Source organism: Chelonia mydas, chromosome 3 (genome assembly GCF_015237465.2).
Source record: "Chelonia mydas isolate rCheMyd1 chromosome 3, rCheMyd1.pri.v2, whole genome shotgun sequence".
NCBI lineage: Eukaryota > Metazoa > Chordata > Testudines > Cheloniidae > Chelonia > Chelonia mydas.
This window is the reverse complement of record NC_057851.1, coordinates 189,740,631-189,759,807: the sequence shown is the minus strand read 5'-3', so window position 1 is coordinate 189,759,807 and position 19,177 is coordinate 189,740,631. Positions and strand designations below refer to the sequence as shown.

At 43.3% G+C, this 19,177-nt stretch overlaps 1 protein-coding gene and 1 long non-coding RNA gene across 4 annotated transcripts in view; one reads left to right on the top strand and one right to left on the bottom strand.

The window, feature by feature from the left end:
* Positions 1-19,177, top strand: part of COMMD1 (copper metabolism domain containing 1) — a 117,377-nt gene that overhangs the window by 11,014 nt on the left and 87,186 nt on the right. The gene's annotated exons all lie outside the window — the stretch shown is intronic.
* On the bottom strand, positions 3,813-4,201 carry LOC122465247. The gene is made up of 3 exons (XR_006289950.1): positions 4,169-4,201; positions 4,035-4,037; positions 3,813-3,889 (listed from the first exon to the last, which is right to left on the bottom strand). It is a non-coding gene; the product is annotated as an uncharacterized LOC122465247 (long non-coding RNA).

The window sequence follows — 19,177 nt, the reverse complement described above, 5'->3', positions numbered from 1 at the left end:
CTTCGTGGATGTCTTCAGAGAACTATCCACAATGATTCCAAGATCTTTCTCCTGATTAGTTGTAGCTAAATTAGCCCCCATCATATTGTATGTCTAGTTGGGGTTATTTTTTCCAGTGTGCATTACTTTACATTTATTCACATTAAATTTAATTTGCCATTTTGTTGCCCAATCACTTAGTTTTGTGAGATCTTTTTGAAGTTCTTCACAGTCTGCTTTGTTCTTAACTATCTTGAGCAGTTTAGTATCGTCTGCAAACTTTGCCACTTCACTGTTTACCCCTTTCTCCAGATCATTTATGAATAAGTTGAATAGGATTGGTCCTAGGACTGACCCTTGGGGAACACCAATAGTTACTCCTCTCCATTCTGAAAATTTACTGTTTATTCCTACCCTTTGTTCCCTGCCTTTTAACCAGTTCTCAATCCATGAAGGGATCTTCCCACTTATCCCATGACAACTTAATTTACGTAAGAGCCTTTGGTGAGGGACTTTGTCAAAGGTTTTCTGGAAATCTAAGTACACTATGTCCACTGGATCCCCCTTGTCCACACGTTTGTTGACCCCCTCAAAGAACTTTAATGGATTAGTAAGACATGATCTCCCTTTACAGAAACCATGTTGACTTTTGCCCAAAAATTTATGCTCTTCTATGTGCCTGACAATTTTATTCTTTACTATTGTTTCAACTAACTTGCCTGGTACTGACGTTAGACTTACCAGTCTGTAATTGCCAGGATCATCTCTAGAGCCCTTCTTAAATATTGGCGTTACATTAGCTATATTCCAGTCATTGGGTACAGTAGCTGATTTAAAGGACAGGTTACAAACCATAGTTAATAGTTCCGCAATTTCACATTTGAATTCTTTCAGAACTCTTGGGTGAATGCCATCTGGTCCTGGTGACTTGTTACTGGTAAGTTTCTCAGTTAATTCCAAAACCACCTCTAGTGATACTTCAATCTGTGACAATTCCTCAGATTTGTCACCTACAAAAGACTGCTCAGGTTTGGGAATCTCCCTAACATCCTCAGCCATGAAGACTGAAACAAAGAATTCATTTAGTTTCTCTGCGATGATTTTATTGTCTTTAAGTGCTCCTTTTGTGTATCAATCGTCCAGGGGCCCCACTGGTTGTTTAGCAGACTTCCTGCTTTTGATGTACTTAAAAAACATTTTACTACCTTTTGAGTTTTTGGTTAGCCATTCTTCAAACTCCTTTTTGGCTTTTCTTATTGCATTTTTACATTAATTTGGCGGTGTTTATGCTCCTTTCTATTTACCTCACTAGGATTTGACTTCTACTTTTTAAAAGATGCCTTTTTATCTCTCACTGCTTCTATTACATGGTTGTTAAGCCACGGTGGCTCTTTTTTAGTTCTTTTGCTGTGTTATTTTAATTTGGGGTATAAATTTCCTTTTAGCGTCTTTCATCTCCTCATGGCTGAGTTCTTCATAGCCTTCAAAACCATAAGGTTACAGAAAAGTTTAGGAACATGGGCAAATAAAATGATGATCAAACAGTTTGTAGGAGCTCTAATGTGGCCATTGTAACTTCCAAGCACTTCTATCTCCTAAAGAGAAAACATTTTGAAGTTGGGACCCTAGTACAAAAATATTATTCAATGAAAAGTATAGCGAGACAAGGCGGGTGAGGTAATATCTTTTATTGGACCAACTTCTGTTGGTGAGAGAGACAAGCTTTCAAGCTACACAGAGCTCTTCCTTAGGTCTGGGAAAGGTACTTGAGCCAGGTCTACACTACAGACCTATATTAATATAATTATGTTGCTCAGGGGTGTGAAAAATCCACACTCCTGAGTGATGTAGTTATACCTAACCCTGTGTGTAGACAGTGCTATCCCGTCAGCGTAGTAATGTCTTCACTGGTGCAGCTGTATCACTGTACACGAAGACAAGTCCTCGGAGTATGTCTACACTTTGGCTATGTCTACACTACAGTGTTATGTCAACGCAGGTTATGCTGATGGCCATTATAATTGTATCGATCGTGCATGCTCACACAACACTCCTTGTGTCAGCTGAATGCATCCATAGTTGGTGCTCTAGCATCGAGAGAGAGTAGTGCAACTTGTGCATGATGGGTGTGGGCTCACCGTCCCATGCTGCAGTTCTTTCTGTCCCATCATTCCGTGGGCTTCCGACTATGTTTCGTGATGTTTTTCAACAGCCCCTGTAAACTGCATGCCCCCCATCTATGCCTGAAAGCATGGATTCTGCACTGCTCACCAATCTTGTTGTAAGTGTTATACAGTAACTCCTCACTTAACGTCGTCCTGGTTAACTTTGTTTTGTTGTGACGTCGCTGATCTATTAGAGAACATGGCTCGTTTAAAGTTGTGCAATGCTCCCTTATAATGTTGTTTGGCAGCTGCCTGCTTTGTCCACTGCTTGCAGGAAGAGCAGTCCGTTGGAGCTAGCTGGTGGGGGCTTGGAACCAGGGTGGGCCGGCAGCCCCCCATCAGCTCCCCTAAGTTCCCTGTATGGCAGCTGCCCAGCAGGCTACCAATTGCCAAGCAGTTAAGCTGCCCCTCCCCCCACTGCCACGTGCTGCTCCTGCCCTCTGCCTTGGGAGCCTCCTGCTTGCTGTGAGGGGGAAGAGGGGTGCTGATATCAGGGTGTCCCTCTCCCCCTGCTCCTGTGCCCCATCTCCACAGGGCAGGAGGTGTGGAACACAACAGGGCTCAGGATGGAGGGAGCTTGCTGTCAGCGGCTGCTGTCTCAACTTGCTGATCTACTTAAAAAGGCAATGTACTTAGAGTGGGGTCAGTGTACTTAAAGGGGCAATGCGCGTCTCTCTCTCTCTCTCTCTCTCTCTCACTCTCATACACACACGCGCCACCCAGCACTTTGGAAAGTGGAGGGAGTGGTGCACTCCAGTGGGATAGCGTGGGTTCATCATCGTGTTCAGTTTCCGCAGGGAATGTTCACAGCCACTGCCATGCTTCTATTGTTTCTCCTCCCTCCATTTCTGCTGCCTTGGAGAGTGTGAGGCTACATAAACAACAATGTGTTAACCCTTGAGAGCTCAGCCAAGTGCTAGATCATCATTTAACAGCGAGGCATTCCATGAGAAATATCCCACCCTCTGACTCCCAAGCTTCACAATCATCATTGCTGTGTACAGTATTAAATTGTTTGTTTAAAACTTATACTGTGTGTGTGTATATATGTATGTATGTGTGGGTATAAGTTACTTCTGCAGCGTTTGTGGTGAAGATGCTCTATGGTGGCGGGAGAGAGCTCTCCCGGCAGCATAAAAAACCCACCCCCGCGAGCGGCAGAACCTATGTTGGTGGGAGAAGCTTTCCCGCCGAGATAGCTCTGTACACACTAGCACTTATGCCGGCATAATTTATATCTCTTGGGGGGGTGGTTTATTCACACCCCTGAGCAACATAAAATTATGACAGCTGTAGTAGAAATAACCTCAGAGTCCCAGCTAAATATGAGGGCAAACAGGTAAAGTTTAGCATAAGCAGTTAGTACATATTCTAAGGCAGTGGTTTTCAAAAAAAATTTCTGGCAACCCAGCTGAAGAGAATTGTTGATGCCCGTGACCCAACGGAGCTGAGGATGAGGGGTTGGGGTGCGGGAGGGGGTCAGGGCTCTGAGCTGGGGGGTGCAGGCTCTGGGATGGGGTTGGGGATGAGGAATTTGGGGTGCAGGAGAGGCTCTGGGTTTGGGGTGGGGCTGGGGAAGGGGATTTGGGTGTGGGAGGGGGTCAGGGCTCTGGGCAGAGGGGCAGGCTCTGGGCTGGAGCCGCGTATGAGGGTTTTGGGGTGCAGGAAGGGACTTCAGGTTGGGGGGGCTCAGGGCTGGACCAAGGGATTGGGGCGTGGGCTTCTCTCGGGCGGCTCCCAGTCAGCTGTGCAGCGGGGATGGTAAGGCAGGCTTCCTGCCTGTCCTGGCACCATGGACCACACTATGCCCCAGAGGCGGCCAGCAGCAAGTCCAGCTCCTAGGCGGAGGTGTGCAAGCGGCTCCCCGCGGCTCTCATCCGCAGGCACCACCAGCTCCCATTGGCTGGGAATCAGCCAATGGGAGTGTGAAGCCAGCGCCTGGGGCGGGGGCAGCACAGAGAGCCCTGTGGCCCCCCCGCCGTGAAGCCAGACCTGCTGCTGGCCACTTCTGGGGCGCAGCGCACTGTCAGAACAGATAGGGACTAACCTGCCTTAGCCAGGCAACACCACCGATGGACTTTTAACAGCCTGGTCAGTGGTGCTGACCAGAGCTGCCACGACCCAGTGCCTTACTTTCCGTGACCCAGTAGCGGGTTGCAACCCGCAGTTTGAAAACCACTGTTCTAGGGGACCGCCCAAGGTGAAGTGGCCTGTTAATACCACTGTAGTCACAGGGGGGAAAAAGAGCTCTGGGTAGCTCGAAAGCTTGTCTTTCTCGCCAATAGAAGTTGGTCCGTTAAAAGATATTATGTCATCCACCTTGTCTCTGTAATATCCTGGGACTGACATGGCTACATAAACACTGCATATCACAATGGAAGTATAGACATTTTCAGTAATTACCAGTATATGATTTGCTGTGGAATATTTTGTATTGGAAACAGTTCCATTCTCTTCCTACAGATGGTAGTAGAATACCAATTTTGCCTCAGATGATTCCTTGATGATTGTGTTGGAAACAATAAACACTCTTCAACTATTCTTGTCACTGGCTGTTCTGCTTCAGACCAAACTTTGTATACTTTGGCCGCTTGACAATAAAAATATTTCATTCAGCCTGAAGATTCCAAATATTTGGGTTTGTATTTGACTTATTAATATTCATTTCTGAAAATGCTGAGTATATGTTAACATTGTTATAAATATTCTGGTATTTCACTAGTAAAATATTACTCAGACTTGTATACAAATTATATGTGATAAATAAAAGGCTCTTTCTTAAGTTATTAGATGCATCCAACATCCTTGTACATTTAACTCCTGTTAAATATATTTGTCCCTTTTCTTGTTTATATCTTTTCAGAAGTATTGAAAAGCGTGCCTGTTTCAGTACAGGACTTTGTCTGATTCTGATTGTTTAATTTCAGTGTTCATAGGTCAAGAGGCTGGTAGTGCCATTGGTATTTTGGCAATATTGTGCCAATAGCATACACAGTTTATGTAACTGCTGTCTTGAGGCCATTCCTGTATTGTGACATGCCCTGCTACTTCTAGTGATTATTTTTCTCCCTATCCTTTGACAGCATCTGTTAAATAAGAAACATTTTCATTGAAATGTGATCTAAGGGCATGTGGGGAAAACACGAAGCCACTAATGATTAAAACTGCGCCAATACAGAAGTAGCTCTGGAGGAGCTGTGCCACACTTCAGATGCTTGTAAAGGGTGATTTGTTCTATTATGATGTGCTGGCTCTCTAAAGAGTCTCTTGTTGCTTCCAGGGACTGATCTTGAGCCCTTCCCTATGAAGCTGCTGCTGTTTATTCAGAGAGGGGAGTCTCGAAGTATTGCTTTTGCCACTTAGCTGAGAGCTGTGGTTAGGAGTCTACTGATTCTCTTGCAAGGAGATAGTCCTAACAACAGAGGACAGGAGCAGAGAGACTACCATAGGAAATCACTAATTTCTGTGGGCTCAGAGCCTTAAAACTACTCTTCGGAGTTTCTACTGGCAACAGGTTGTGAGGAATAGAGGCACTATGGTTTCCTGTTTGAAGAGGGGCTGCCTCCCAAATGTATTGTGATCCCTCAGGAAACTGAAAAGAAACAAAGCCTAGTAATTCATGTACTTTCTAGATGCCGATTTTCCTGGTGGGGGCTGCCGGATTCCAAGGGAAAGATATCGGCTGGATAGCTAGTTCTAGAATCTTGTTCTGCAGCCTAATCCTCCTTTAGATTGAAACTGAATGATAAAACAGTAATAATTCGGCATTTGAAATCTTCTAGATTGTGTGGTTTCTGTCAGTTATTTGCCCTTCCCTCATGCTTCGGAGCACCCTGTGTTTTGGGAAGGCACCACTCACTGGATGACTCTCCTCCCCTCCAGGCTTCTTCAGCTTCTGCTGTCTATGAACAACCCTTTTGTGTCTGGGTACTGAGTTCCTCTTAAGATAAATGTGATTTGGTTTGAAATCATATGCAGTCTAGTGATTGGGGAACATTGTTGCTCAAAGATGGCTTTGTGCTAACAGAAGGAGTTGTGGAAGTGGAGGGAAATGTCTCGGGAAGGAACCTTCATGGGGTTCTGTACACTACTTTGCATGGGATTCCATGATACTTACAGCTGGCTCTGTGCTCCTGGGCTAGGATGGTCAGCCACATGCTGCTCTACAATTACTCCAGATGGGTGATTCCAGCTGCAGCACTGACTGCTTTGAAGTCACTGCAGAGAAGGGGGCTCAAAGAAAAAAATAGGAAAGTGGAGGAGAGGATTCTCAGGAATGCAAATAACATCATCACTAGTATTTTGAAAAGGAAAAACTATATACTGTAAAAATTACATTAACTGTCCAAAAAGCACATTTATGTACTCATTGGCCCTCTTCAGAGGGATGTCCAGGTTATGATATGGAATTGTATAAATGTAACAAAGTAGTGTCTTATTTTTTGAACTGAGTAATTCAGATAATGATCTTAACATTCTGTAATTATACTGGATAACTCAGAAGCAAATTGGTTTCAAGACACCCAGCCCCAAGAGATTTTAATATGGAACACACTGACTTCCTTTGTATGTTTAAAATCCAATTTTATTAGTAGACTCAAACAGTAGAAATCCTAGGTGGGACTGCAAAATGAACCTACTCTGCAGTTACAAGTAAAGTAAATAAGTAGGTTGTAAATTGTAGAAATGTGTCCTGTATGTAAAGGAGACATTTTCTCTCTAACCACGTACTTTATATAGCAGTAAACATTTCATTCCGATGGCTCAGTGCTTGTAATGAGTCACTTTACCTGTTGCTGGGTTGCAACAGCTAGTTAACAGAAACACTACACAAAAGTTTAGGGTAGGAAGTGAGTCCCTATGCACTTGGAAATGCAAGGGAATGGGAAATATTGTTACCCAAACTGTAATTTGTCTAGAACAGTACAATAGCACCCCTACTATTCTATTAAATTTTTTTATTAGATTGTAGATAAATGTACGATCAATCTAAAGAAGACCAGATGCAGGTCATCAGAAACAAGAAAAACAATGCCAGAGAGGAAGTGGGGAAAAGGAAGTAGAGAAGACTGGCCACAGGGTGTTCTGTGAATGGAGAGCATCTAAAGTGGAAGTTAGATCAAGAGGCTTACAGCTGAACAATGGTGTATTGATTATACATGTCAATGAAGACCATAAGTTTTGAGAATGTTCTTCTCTCAAGTCTTTTATATGCCACCCTTTCTGGGGCTGCCAAATTGCAAAGCTCATAAATTCTCTATAGGTGGGGAAGTTGAGGCCTAAAATATGGTGGGGTTTTTTTAAGTTACCAGGAAGGCACATGAGATCCAGAGATGGTGGAATTTCCCAGTGTGAACAGCTGTGGTATGAATAGGTAGAGCCCTGCATGGATACGAAATTTTATCTGCATTCAATCCGCAGATATAAAGCGGATATCCGCAGATTTGCAGGGCTCTCTGTTTATAGGACCACAATCTGAAGCTTGAGGGAAATCCCTGGTCATGCTGCCTCCCAAAATTATGAGCCATGTAGCATTTCCACAGCACGTGTAAGGCCATGTCTGCTTTTGCTGGACACAAACAGCAGGAATTGTTGTCCTTTATTCTAATTTTATTCATTCTGATTGGAGACCAGTGAAATCAGAGTTATATTTTCTGTTGTATAAGTTTGAGACAGAGGTCTAGAGAGTCATTTAATGAGGCCAAAAATAGATCATAGTCCATTCAATACTGTAAACTGTAGGTTTCTGTCCATATGATTTTTTTAAAAGCTCCAGGCTGACCTCCAGGGTATTGATAATAGAGTAAATGGCAAAATCAGGTCTCCTATCAAATCCAGTCTTGTAAGGTCAACAAGATGGCAACTTCTGCAGATCCAAGTGCATCCAGGCTGAAGGTGTCTGTAACTATCTTTTAATAGCAAGTATTGGCAAAAGAACTAATTTTGTTTTTGCAAGCTGAACAGTATAACAAGCTCTGAATAAAAGGATATCGTTGGTACAGAGCTGAGTGAATGTGAAAATGGCCCTGTTGAGGCACTCCTTCCATATCAAAGGCTTCCCCCTTACAAGAAAACCTGGGTTGCCCCAAAGAACTTCTGTATATAACATGGGGTGAAACTTTAGAACCCTGATTGAACTAACCTCGTTATCCCTAGCCTGATTCTTGCTTGCATATTTATACCTGCCTCTGGAAATTTCCACTACATGCATATGACGAAGTGGGTATTCACCCACGAAAGCTCATGGTCCAATGTGTCTGTTAGTCTATAGGGTGCCACAGGTCTCTCTGCCGCTTTTACAGACCCAGACTAACACGGCTACCCCTCTGATGCTGGGGATTCAGTAGCTGCATCTCCCCCATAGCAGTCTTGTGAGTGGCCAAGAGAGGGCTCTCAACCAGACCTGTCACAGTAATCTCTGGGAATATCACTCCCTTAGATTTTTTTTTTTTAACTTTAAATGTAACCTGAAAAAGAGGGGGGGGGGGGAGGGGAGAATGGGGTTTGACCCCTTTTTGCTTCTATGTAATGTATAAAGAAGGGCTGAAAGGATGGAGATTTTTGTACCCTTGAAATGTAGATATTGTCTACCCTATTTTTTCTGAAAGACTATAGATGATGGGATAACTAGTAGGCTTGTTTGCTGTCTCCAGCATAGCAAGTGAAATCTAAATAATTGACAGGGGAGGTTGTATGCATTTAATTTAAATTATTTATTAATATTATTTTTGGTAGGTTTTATAATGTAGTTCTGTCCAAGGTGGAATCTGTTTCTGATCCAAGTTTATTAACTGAACAGTTGAAGCGTCATTATTATAGTTGATACTGCATAATTACTTCATATCGAGTAATTTTTTAACTCCATTAAGGGACATTTACACATGCCTTTCCACCCACTGATTTAAGTAGGACTGCTTGAATAAGGTGAGCAGGATTTGCCCATTGTCTTTTTTAAAGTGCACAAGATCCTGTGTAGCTTTAGTAACCAAAGGTATAATCCAGAGTACTTTATCCATTATGAAGCAGAGCACTTGTTTTGCTAAGCAGTAATTTGACAGTATGGTAGTCCTGTAGCAGCTGCTCAGCCTAGGCACTCACTTGCCTAGTTTTTCATCTTAACATGCTAGGGCTGCACCTCTCAGCATTAAAAATGAGGATGACCTTGGAGTATGTTTATTCTACTGGCTACACCTCAACAATCTCTGCACTTACCAGTTCACAATACTTACCTGTAACTCCACTTAAATAAAAATAAGCCTTACTAAAGGAAACCAGGAACATACAAAGCGGGCTGAGCTTCAAAATAAAATTTCCCTGCCTGAAGTGGTCTGACATTTTCTTTTAGAATTAAAATGGGTTGATTTTTTGGGGGGGTGTTTTTTACAACTCTGTCTCCTTATAAAGATGATCTTGGTTTGCATACACCTCTTTTAACCAGCTCTATGAACTGTTGTTTTTGTTAAGAACAGTTATAGTATAAATATAGTTTGACTGAAATTCTATATTTTCCAAATAAGGTTAGAATTTTTAGTCTTGTGAAGATGTTTGTGGGTCTCTGCCAGAAAGATTCCTACCTCATTTTGGTGGGTGGTTGTTTCTCTCGTCTCCATAAACTCTGGTGTCAAGATTATAAAACATGTTCCTTGAATAAAGACAAATATAAAAGTAATATCTTTGTAAAAGGCAACTAGGCAACAGACATTCTTACTTAAGTCTCTTCTGAGAATTGTAAATGCATTTCCTTTCTCTTTCCAGAGTGGTATCACATACAATGGACATTTTTCACTTCTCTGTTTTCTACATTTTTATTTCAAGGGTAGTTATCAATGTTTTAACTTTTTGTGTGCTTTGACTTTTGTACAATGTCTATTTTATAAATAGAATTATTTGTATTTTCTTCCTGTTTTTTTTTTAAAGAATCACCTGTACAGTACTTTGAATTACTAAGCAAGAGCTAAATCTAAAACAAAATCTGTGCAGTACCCATTTATAAAATAGTCTCAAAACTGTCTTGGCATTGACTGTTACTTATCCAGTCTTCAGAAAACGTAGTGGTTTTTTTGGAAGGTGCTCTTAAACTGAATTCTTTTGAAACACTTCTGTAGACAAGGTGCATGTTAGGGCTTGTCTCCACTTACCGGTGGATCAACTCTGCAGCGGTCGCTCCACTGGGGGTCGATTTAGCGGGTCTAGTGAAGACCCGCTAAATCGACCGCAGATTGCTCTCCCATCAACTCTGGTACTCCACCAGAATGAGAAGAGTAAGGGGAGTCAACAGAAGAGTGTCTCCCGTCATCATAGTGTAGTGTGGATCCCGCGGTAAGTAGATCTAAGCTATGTCAACTTGAGTTACACTACTAATGTAACTCAAATCGTGTAGCTTAGATCGAATTTCCCCTGTAGTGTAGACCTGCCCTTAGAGAGACAAGGTAATATCTTTTATTTGACCAACTTCTGTTGGTGAAAGAAATAAGCTTTCGAGCTACACAGAGCTCTTCAGGTCTGAGAAAGGTACTCAGAATGTCAATCTAAATACTATTACACTTGGGGTAATTCTGCGCCACTACACATGCACAGAACTTATGTCCTCTGCAGATTTCTTTGCTTCCCCGCAGAAAAATGACTTTCTGATGGGGAAGGAACGGGAAGCCTCAAAAACGGTCATGCGACCCTCCCCAGCAGTATATTTCGGGTGCCCAGGGCAGCTGGCAGAGAGGTAAATCACTGTGGGGCAGGAGGTGGGGCTGGGGAAGATCCGGCTGGTGGCTCCTAACCTGCGCCGAGTTCAGCTGCTAGTACCGGCTGGGTTGGGGAGGATGGGATTTCTTCCCCTGCATGGCATCCGGGACCAGGTCAGACCCACCCCCCAATTTCTCTTCCAGCTGCAGGAAGCTCAGCAAACTCCCCCTTCCCACTTCCTGCACCCATTGCTTGTCAGCTGCAGGGAGAGGGATTCCTGTACAGGGAGGTGCTTCCACATCTGCCCAACCCCTGTGCATCCAGACCCCCTCATACCAAGACCCTCCTGTCTAGCCTCCGCCCCCTGCACTCAGAACACCCACCTTATGAGCCTCATTCCCTCTGTACCTGGGCCACCCCTATGAGCCATGTGCACCCGGATCCCCACCCAACCGCGCCCCAATCAGCTACACCTGCATCCCCACCCCACTGAGCCCTCCACACCCAGACCCCCCTGCCAAGCTCTATCGCCCCCTACACTCAGACCCCCCCACCGCTGAGTCCCAACCACCTTCACCTGGACCCCTCCTACAGAGTCCCATTACCATTACACCCAGAACCCACCAACAAGCCCCTTTGTATCCAGATACCCCCTGCACCCAGATCCTCCACTGAGCTGCTTCCACCCAGATTGCCCCACACAGAATCCTCCTAACGCACACCTGGATCCCCCCAGATTAAGCCCCTCCACACTTGGATCCTGCCTTGCTGAGCATGCCTGCCCACACAGAGAGACAGGGCCCTTGGGAGTTTCTGGGGCAGGCCTAGTCCTTGTGCTGTGTCAGGGCTGAGTTTAGCCTCACCGCTGAATCCGTGTCCCTGGGGGGAGCCACATGGTGATCTCCCACCTTACTGCAGCAAGTGGCCTTTGCTCCCCAGTGCCATGCTGGAGCCTCCACAGTTATTTGACAAATAAAATTTGCAGAATTTTAAAATATTATGTGAGAATTTTTAATTTTTTGGCACAGAAGTTTAATCTTTTTGGTGCATAATGCCCTCAGCAGTAAAATACAAAATGGAACAGATTGTTCAGCATCAGTAGTTAACACACATTCTACAACACCATACAAAATGAAGTGGCCCATTAATACCTCTGCAGTCATAGGACAAAAAAGGGGGCTAGTGAGTTACAGATTGCTGTAATAACTGTAAATCTAGTATCTTTATTAAGACCATGATTTTTAGAGTCTATGGCCTGGTCTACACTAGGGAATTAGGTCGCTATAACTACCATGCAGTTACATTATCCTAACCCCTGGTGTAGACAGCTACTGCCTCTCAAGGAGGTGGGTTACCTATGCTGCTAGGATAAGTCTTCCCATCGGTGTAAGAAGTGTCTTCACTGAGGTGCAGCTGCGCTGCTGTATCATTTTAAGTGTAGACAAGCCCTTGTCTTTGTACCTTCTTTGACCAACTCCTCCAAGAATTTCACCTTTTGCCTTCTACTCCAGGATCCTTGTGAACAAGGTTAGAGAATGAGTATTACTCCCTCCTCAGACAGGACAGTAATGTTTGTGTTCCTAGGACTACTTTAAATCTCAGAATTGCAACAGTGAAGCTCTAAAGGATCTACTAGGATAAGTGTCTGCCAGACAGATTTTTCTAGTTCCTTGGGCAAATGGGCTGTTCATGTTCATTAGCTGTCTCAGAGTAACAGCCGTGTTAGTCTGTATTCGCAAAAAGAAAAGGAGTACTTGTGGCACCTCAGAGACTAACCAATTTATTTGAGCATAAGCTTTCGTGAGCTACAGCTCACTTCATCAGATGCATACTGTATGCTGTAGCTCACGAAAGCTTATGCTCAAATAAATTGGTTAGTCTCTAAGGTGCCACAAGTACTCCTTTTCTGTTAGAGGTCAGTCCTGTTGAAATCCATGTCAAATAAGTGATAAAGATTGAAAGCGTTTCTGTGGCAGGGACCACACCCTTTTGTTTGTCTCTAAAGAGTCAGTCACACCTTTGGCATTACATAAATAAGGTGATTAAACTCTAGTGTCTTCACCATGTTGGAGAGAATGGTGAGTGGAATACTTTGCCTTTATCTATATCCTCGCTATTCTGCTTCAGCCCTTCCCTAGCTTGGCCTCCAAGGAATAAAGCTTTACAGCTCTTGTCTCCGAAAGATGATGGCTAAGCTGCTTGGCTGTTGAAATACCTCATTAAACACTTCTCAGGATGCACTTTCCCTTTAGAAGCAAGAGGATTTTGTCATTCTTCTCTTGCTGTTTTTTACTGAGCTCAAGCATGAGGAGGATTCTACTGTCAGATTATTTTAAAACACAGTAATGTTTGAAACTCCTACCTGCCTCTCTTATATAATTCCCAGCATTATGAAATAAGTCTTATCCAAAGCCGGAAAGATTTGACCTGCCAATATCACAGTACAGGTTCCTCTTATTTTGTGTTTTTCCTGTCAGTTTGGTTAAAATAATCGGATGATGTTGTCTGTCTATGATTCCATAAGTATAATCTCACACACACGATCCCAGACTGTAGAGCTAAATGTTGTACTATTAAGTTGTAAACGTCATTTATTATCTGGAGCTGGGTACCCTCTGTCTCATTCAGAAGTTTGACATTAAGTGACAATTTTCGTAATTGATTTTTTTGTATGCAAGTATTGTTATCTAATTCAGTCATCATTGATAAAACTTAAAGGGTGGAAATACTTGTTTTTAATACATATGCTTTGGCTTTGAAGGTTTAAATTAGCTTAAGATTGAGGGTGAAGTTGCTTTATTACTAATGAATGTGTTAAAGTACATATGATGTAATGGCTGTTAGCTCTCCATTTACTTTTTTTAGGATATTTATGGAAATTAAAATGGTTCCTTTTTATACATCTTTATTAGTTGTAGTCTATAAAGTTACTGTTGGTGATAAATTAACAAGTGCTGTGGGACTGGATCTGTCTTTTTGACTTGGGGATTTCAAAAAATGTCAGATTTGGGATATGGATTCTGTCCATTCCTTTTCATGAGACATCTGTGAAATCAGGCTGCTTTTTTAGAGTAATTGGAAAAGATTTCATTCAGTTGAGATTTTTGCATCCCTTTTTAAAACTGAGGGCAAGTCTTCACTTAAAACGCTGCATTGGCTCAGCTGCAGTGCTTTAAAGAAGATGTTCTATGCCAACATGAGAGAGCTCTCCCATCAGCGTCATTAATCCACCTCCCCAAGCGGCGGTAGCTTATCTGTGGGAGACGCTCTCCCACTGACATGGGGGTTAAGTCGATATAACTACGTTGCTCAGGGTGTGGAATTTTCACAGCCCTGAGCGATGTAGTTAGGCTGATATAGGTCTAGTGTAGCCCAGACCTAAGATTCATCTTAAATGTATCCCTCTATTTCTGGATGAGCTGCATTAGAGTTAGAATGGCTGCTGCTCATTTATTTTTTATTATATGTGAGATAGTTAATATTTTTCTTTGCGATTTAATTGTTACGATGGGTGATTAGAATTTATTTTAATTCTTTCAATAATTTAAGTTCCTGCTCCAAATCAGACATAGCAGGCTCTTGAATCTGGACATCCCACATCCCCAGTGAGTGCCCCAACCATCATGTTATTGGCTATTCTGGGGCAGGTCACAATCTCTTATGCTCAGATACTATGTGACGGGACCCATCTAAGAATAGTTAAGATTCTAACCAGCATCAAGTGGTTTAGAAATTGTTGCCCAGAGGCATCTTTCGAGTACAAGGACCAAAAACACCTGTTCTTTGAGATTCACATTCTCAAAGCAAAGGGCAGCAATTTATTATTTATAAGTGTGCGTGGCACTCTATAGATCTATAGAAAGTCAAGGCTAGATGGGTAACAAGGAGAAAATATTTGTGGTGTTGCTTATTGTATTATCCTATACAGGCTTTATTAAAGACACTCTCTGCTTACACTCGACTGCAGTCTTCCTTCAGCTGATTGTCCTGACACTTCACAATCTTTATATTAACTTTCTTTTAAGTGTTTCTTGGAATTTATTACAGTGCTGTAATTTCTAAGAAATACTATTACTTATTTTACCCATACAGTGAGCCAGATCCTGTCCCCTGTTCTGGCCTCTTTATACTGCTTCAGGGCCCTAATTAAGAAGCTGAGGATTCCCTGGGTGTGGGGGAATTGCTGGTTGGCATAGAGCCAGAATAGTTGTCCCCTCAAGATCTCCCAACGCAATATGTGACATGGCTGGAGTACTGCTTGCTCCAACAAGCCCTGGGTAACATAACTAATGGGTGCAGGATAGAAGATCAGCTTCAGGGGTACATGTTACACTGGGGGGTTAGCAGGCTGCAGTAACGCTGAGCATCGGGGCAAAGCATATGTGGCTTACAGCTACCTTTTACCCCACTGCACCTTTGCAGCCTATCTGGAGCCCAGCTTGCCTGGACACAAGAATTAGGTCCTCTGTGTGTGTGTGTGTGTGTGTATTTATATGTAGAGTGTCTTTAATAAAGTCTGTATAGAAGTGATAATACAATACAACACAAATCCCCGCCCCCGTTTTGCTCAACACCGTGTTTTCTTCCTTCGTGCTCTCCCTTCCCTTATTTCCATTTGTTTGCTCTCTTCCTCTCCAACCCCCCATGTTTTCTCTTTGCCTCCTCTTGCTTTCTGACCTCTCAACTGCTATGGAAGGTGGCAGCTTCAGTCTGAAGATGATGATGGTATCACCTACAAGAACTCCTCTTTTCTTCTTGTCCCATTCCCAACTGATTAGCAGTGCGCTGGCTGTTGCCCAGAGCTATACAGATGCAGAATACCACCACAGAGTGTGGGAAAGCAGGATAGGGAGCCAGAATTGGCTCCATTGCATGACGTATGGCAACGTGACTGATAGAAGCCTGAAGGTACTGGAGGAGGAATGGATTGTTGCGCTCTGGTGATGGTAGTTGATTGCAATTATAGCTGTGTTGATTGATGGCCTGATCTCACTTGCAGCCTGTAGCTCTATTTAAAATATGATCAGCAACATTCTGAGTTGGGAAGGTGGTCTCTAGCAGACATGTTCTTCTTTTTAGAAAGCTGAACACCTCGGGTGGCAAAGGTGGAGAGTTAATGTCCTGTCCTGACTGATGGGGTGCTTTGATCAAGAATTAACAATGATTGAAGGATGCAGGAAAATGAAGTGTGTGTTCATTGTCTTTGCTGTGATTTAAGTAACAGAGAGGAAATCACAATGTAGGAGCTTATACTTTGTCTGATTTAATTTGTTTTGAGAGCACTAACATGCAAAATACCACAGTAATAATTGCCAAGAATGACCCCAATTAATCACTGCCTCAAGATAAATTTAGAGAGGACTAAAACTTCCTTTCCCTCATGTCTTCAAAATATGAGCTGGCCTAACTTCTATTTTTAGCTGCACTGAGTGAAACCAGATTAGACATTAAGCAGCAGTCCAGAGCAGCAAGTAATTTTCCCAAAATGCTTGGAGAAACCTGATAAATGGAGTGCTTATTATTTTATTTTTCAGGGAGGAGAGAGGGAAGGAGAAGTAAGGGCAGTCACATGACCTTTTTGGAGCAAGGAAGGTCATATATAGCAAACTCCACTGCTTCCTCTTGTTGTCTCTTCCCAGCTCTTAGTCCCTTCCCTAGAGTTTTCTTCTCTCTCTCACCCAGTGTTTCTTCTGCTCTGTCTGAATCTGTTTTTGCTCTTGTGCATTTTTATCTCTGCCTTCTCTTCATTTTTAAGAGGCAGTGCTGCAAAATGGTCTCAATGTGTTGAATATTTTAAATCTCAAATATAGCTTCTCCATGGGGATGGGGAATATTGAACTATAAATAGTTTTGGACTGAATCATAGTATAATATGATTTTAAAAGGCCTACAGAAAATATGTCCTCGGATTATACAGAACCATAGAAATAGTATTTCAGTATTTTAATATATAAAATGGTTGTGGGAACCAGTCTCCCATGTACAGTATATACATTAAAGAAATAGTGGGAATGCAGCACACTACAAACCCTCTCTTAAAGTGTCACAGGAGATTGATGTAAACTATGGTGAGCTGTAGCTCACGAAAGCTTATGCTCAAATAAATGTGTTAGTCTCTAAGGTGCCACAAGTACTCCTTTTCTTTTTGCGGATACAGACTAACACGGCTGCTACTCTGAAACCTGTGGGAAAACTGGTAGCAAAGCTAGAAACGAAGTTTATGGAGATTGCTCAGTTGAGTACAAGCTCGGTAGACAAAGCATTTCAAATTTTAACATCCTCATTTATGACCCTTACAGTAATAACTGTTATATTTAGTATGTGTGTGCATTTAATTCTTCTCTCCCTACGTTTGTGTACGCATGCTCTGTCTCTCACCTGTCTGTAGACTGTATCCTCTCAGGAAAACTCTCTCCTTAAACTTTTCACCAAATATACAGACAGCGTTTGTAGAGACCTAGCTATAATTAACCTTATTAGTAGGTGGGGAGCATTCTGTTTTTAATTGTTGCTCATTTGGTGTAAAGCACATAAGAGGAACTTTTAAGTTCATCCAAACAGATAAGCCATCGGGACTAATCCTTCATTTAAAGAAAAAATTCTTTTTTGCTATGGTTTTGAGTCTTGATTGGTAGGTTTGCAGGAAATACTATTTGTGACCACAGCAGAGGGTCTCAGGTTGTTGTTCACCTGGTGGTTGTGTTTTAGTCAGTCCTTCATCCCTCCTCTGTCACTCTGTGACTCTTCATGTCACAGCCCTGGTCTACACTAGGACTTTAGGTCAAATTTAGCAGCGTTAAATTGATGTAAACCTGCACCTGTCCACACGATGAAGCCCTTTATTTCGACTTAAAGGGCTCTTAAAATCGATTTCTGTACTCCACCCAGACAAGTGGATTAGCGCTTAAATCGGCCTTCCCGGGTCGAATTTGGGGTACTGTGACACAATTTGACGGTATTGGCCTCCGGGAGCTATCCCAGAGTGCTCCATTGTGACCGCTCTGGACAGCACTCTCAACTCAGATGCACTGGCCAGGTAGACAGGAAAAGAACTGCGAACTTTTGAATCTCATTTCCTGTTTGGCCAGCGTGGCAAGCTGCAGGTGACCATGCAGAGCTCATCAGCAGAGGTGTCCATGATGGAGTCCCAGAATCGCAAAAGAGCTCCAGCATGGACTGAATGGGAGGTACGGGATCTGATCGCTGTATGGGGAGAGGAATCCGTGCTATCAGAACTCCATTCAAGTTTTCGAAATGCCAAAACCTTTGTCAAAATCTCCCAGGGCATGAAGGACAGAGGCCATAACAGGGATCCGAAGCAGTGCCGCATGAAACTTAAGGAGCTGAGGCAAGCCTACCAGAAAACCAGAGGGGCGAACGGCCGCTCCGGGTCAGAGCCCCAAACATGCCGCTTCTATGATGAGCTGCATGCCATTTTAGGGGGTTCAGCCACCACTACCCCAGCCGTGTTGTTTGACTCCTTCAGTGGAGATGGAGGCAACACGGAAGCAGGTTTTGGGGACGAAGAAGATAGCTCACAGCAAGCAAGCGGAGAAACCAGCTTTCCCGACAGCCAGGAACTGTTCCTCACCCTGGACCTGGAGCCAGTACCCCCCGAACCCACCCAAGGCTGCCTCCTGGACCCGGCAGGCGGAGAAGGGACCTCCGGTGAGTGTACCTTTTAAAATACTATACCTGGTTTAAAAGCAAGCATGTGAAAGGATTAATTTGCCCTGGCATTCGCGGCTCTCCTGGATGTACTCCCAAAGCCTTTGCAAAAGGTTTCTGGGGAGGGCAGCCTTATTGCGTCCTTCATGGTAGGACACTTTACCACTCCAGGCCAGTAGCACGTACTCGGGAATCGTACAACAAAGCATTGCAGTGTATGTTTGCTGGCGTTCAAACAACATCCGTTCTTTATCTCTCTGTGTTATCCTCAGGAGAGTGAGATATCATTCATGGTCACCTGGTTGAAATAGGGTGCTTTTCTTCAGGGACACTCAGAGGTGCCCGTTCCTGCTGGGCTGTTTGCCTGCGGCTGAACAGAAATGTTCCCCACTGTTAGCCATGGGGAGGGGGGAAAGTTGAGGGGGTAGCCACGCTGTGGGGGGAGGCAAAATGCGACCTTGTAACGAAAGCACAAGTGCTATGTATGTAATGTTAACAGCAAGGTTTACCCTGAAAGAGTGTAGCCACTGTTTTATAACATGTGTCTTTTTAAATACCGCTGTCCCTTTTTTTTCTCCACCAGCTGCATGTGTTTCAATGATCACAGGATCTTCTCCTTCCCAGAGGCTAGTGAAGTTTAGAAAGAAAAAAAAACGCACTTGTGATGAAATGTTCTCTGAGCTCAT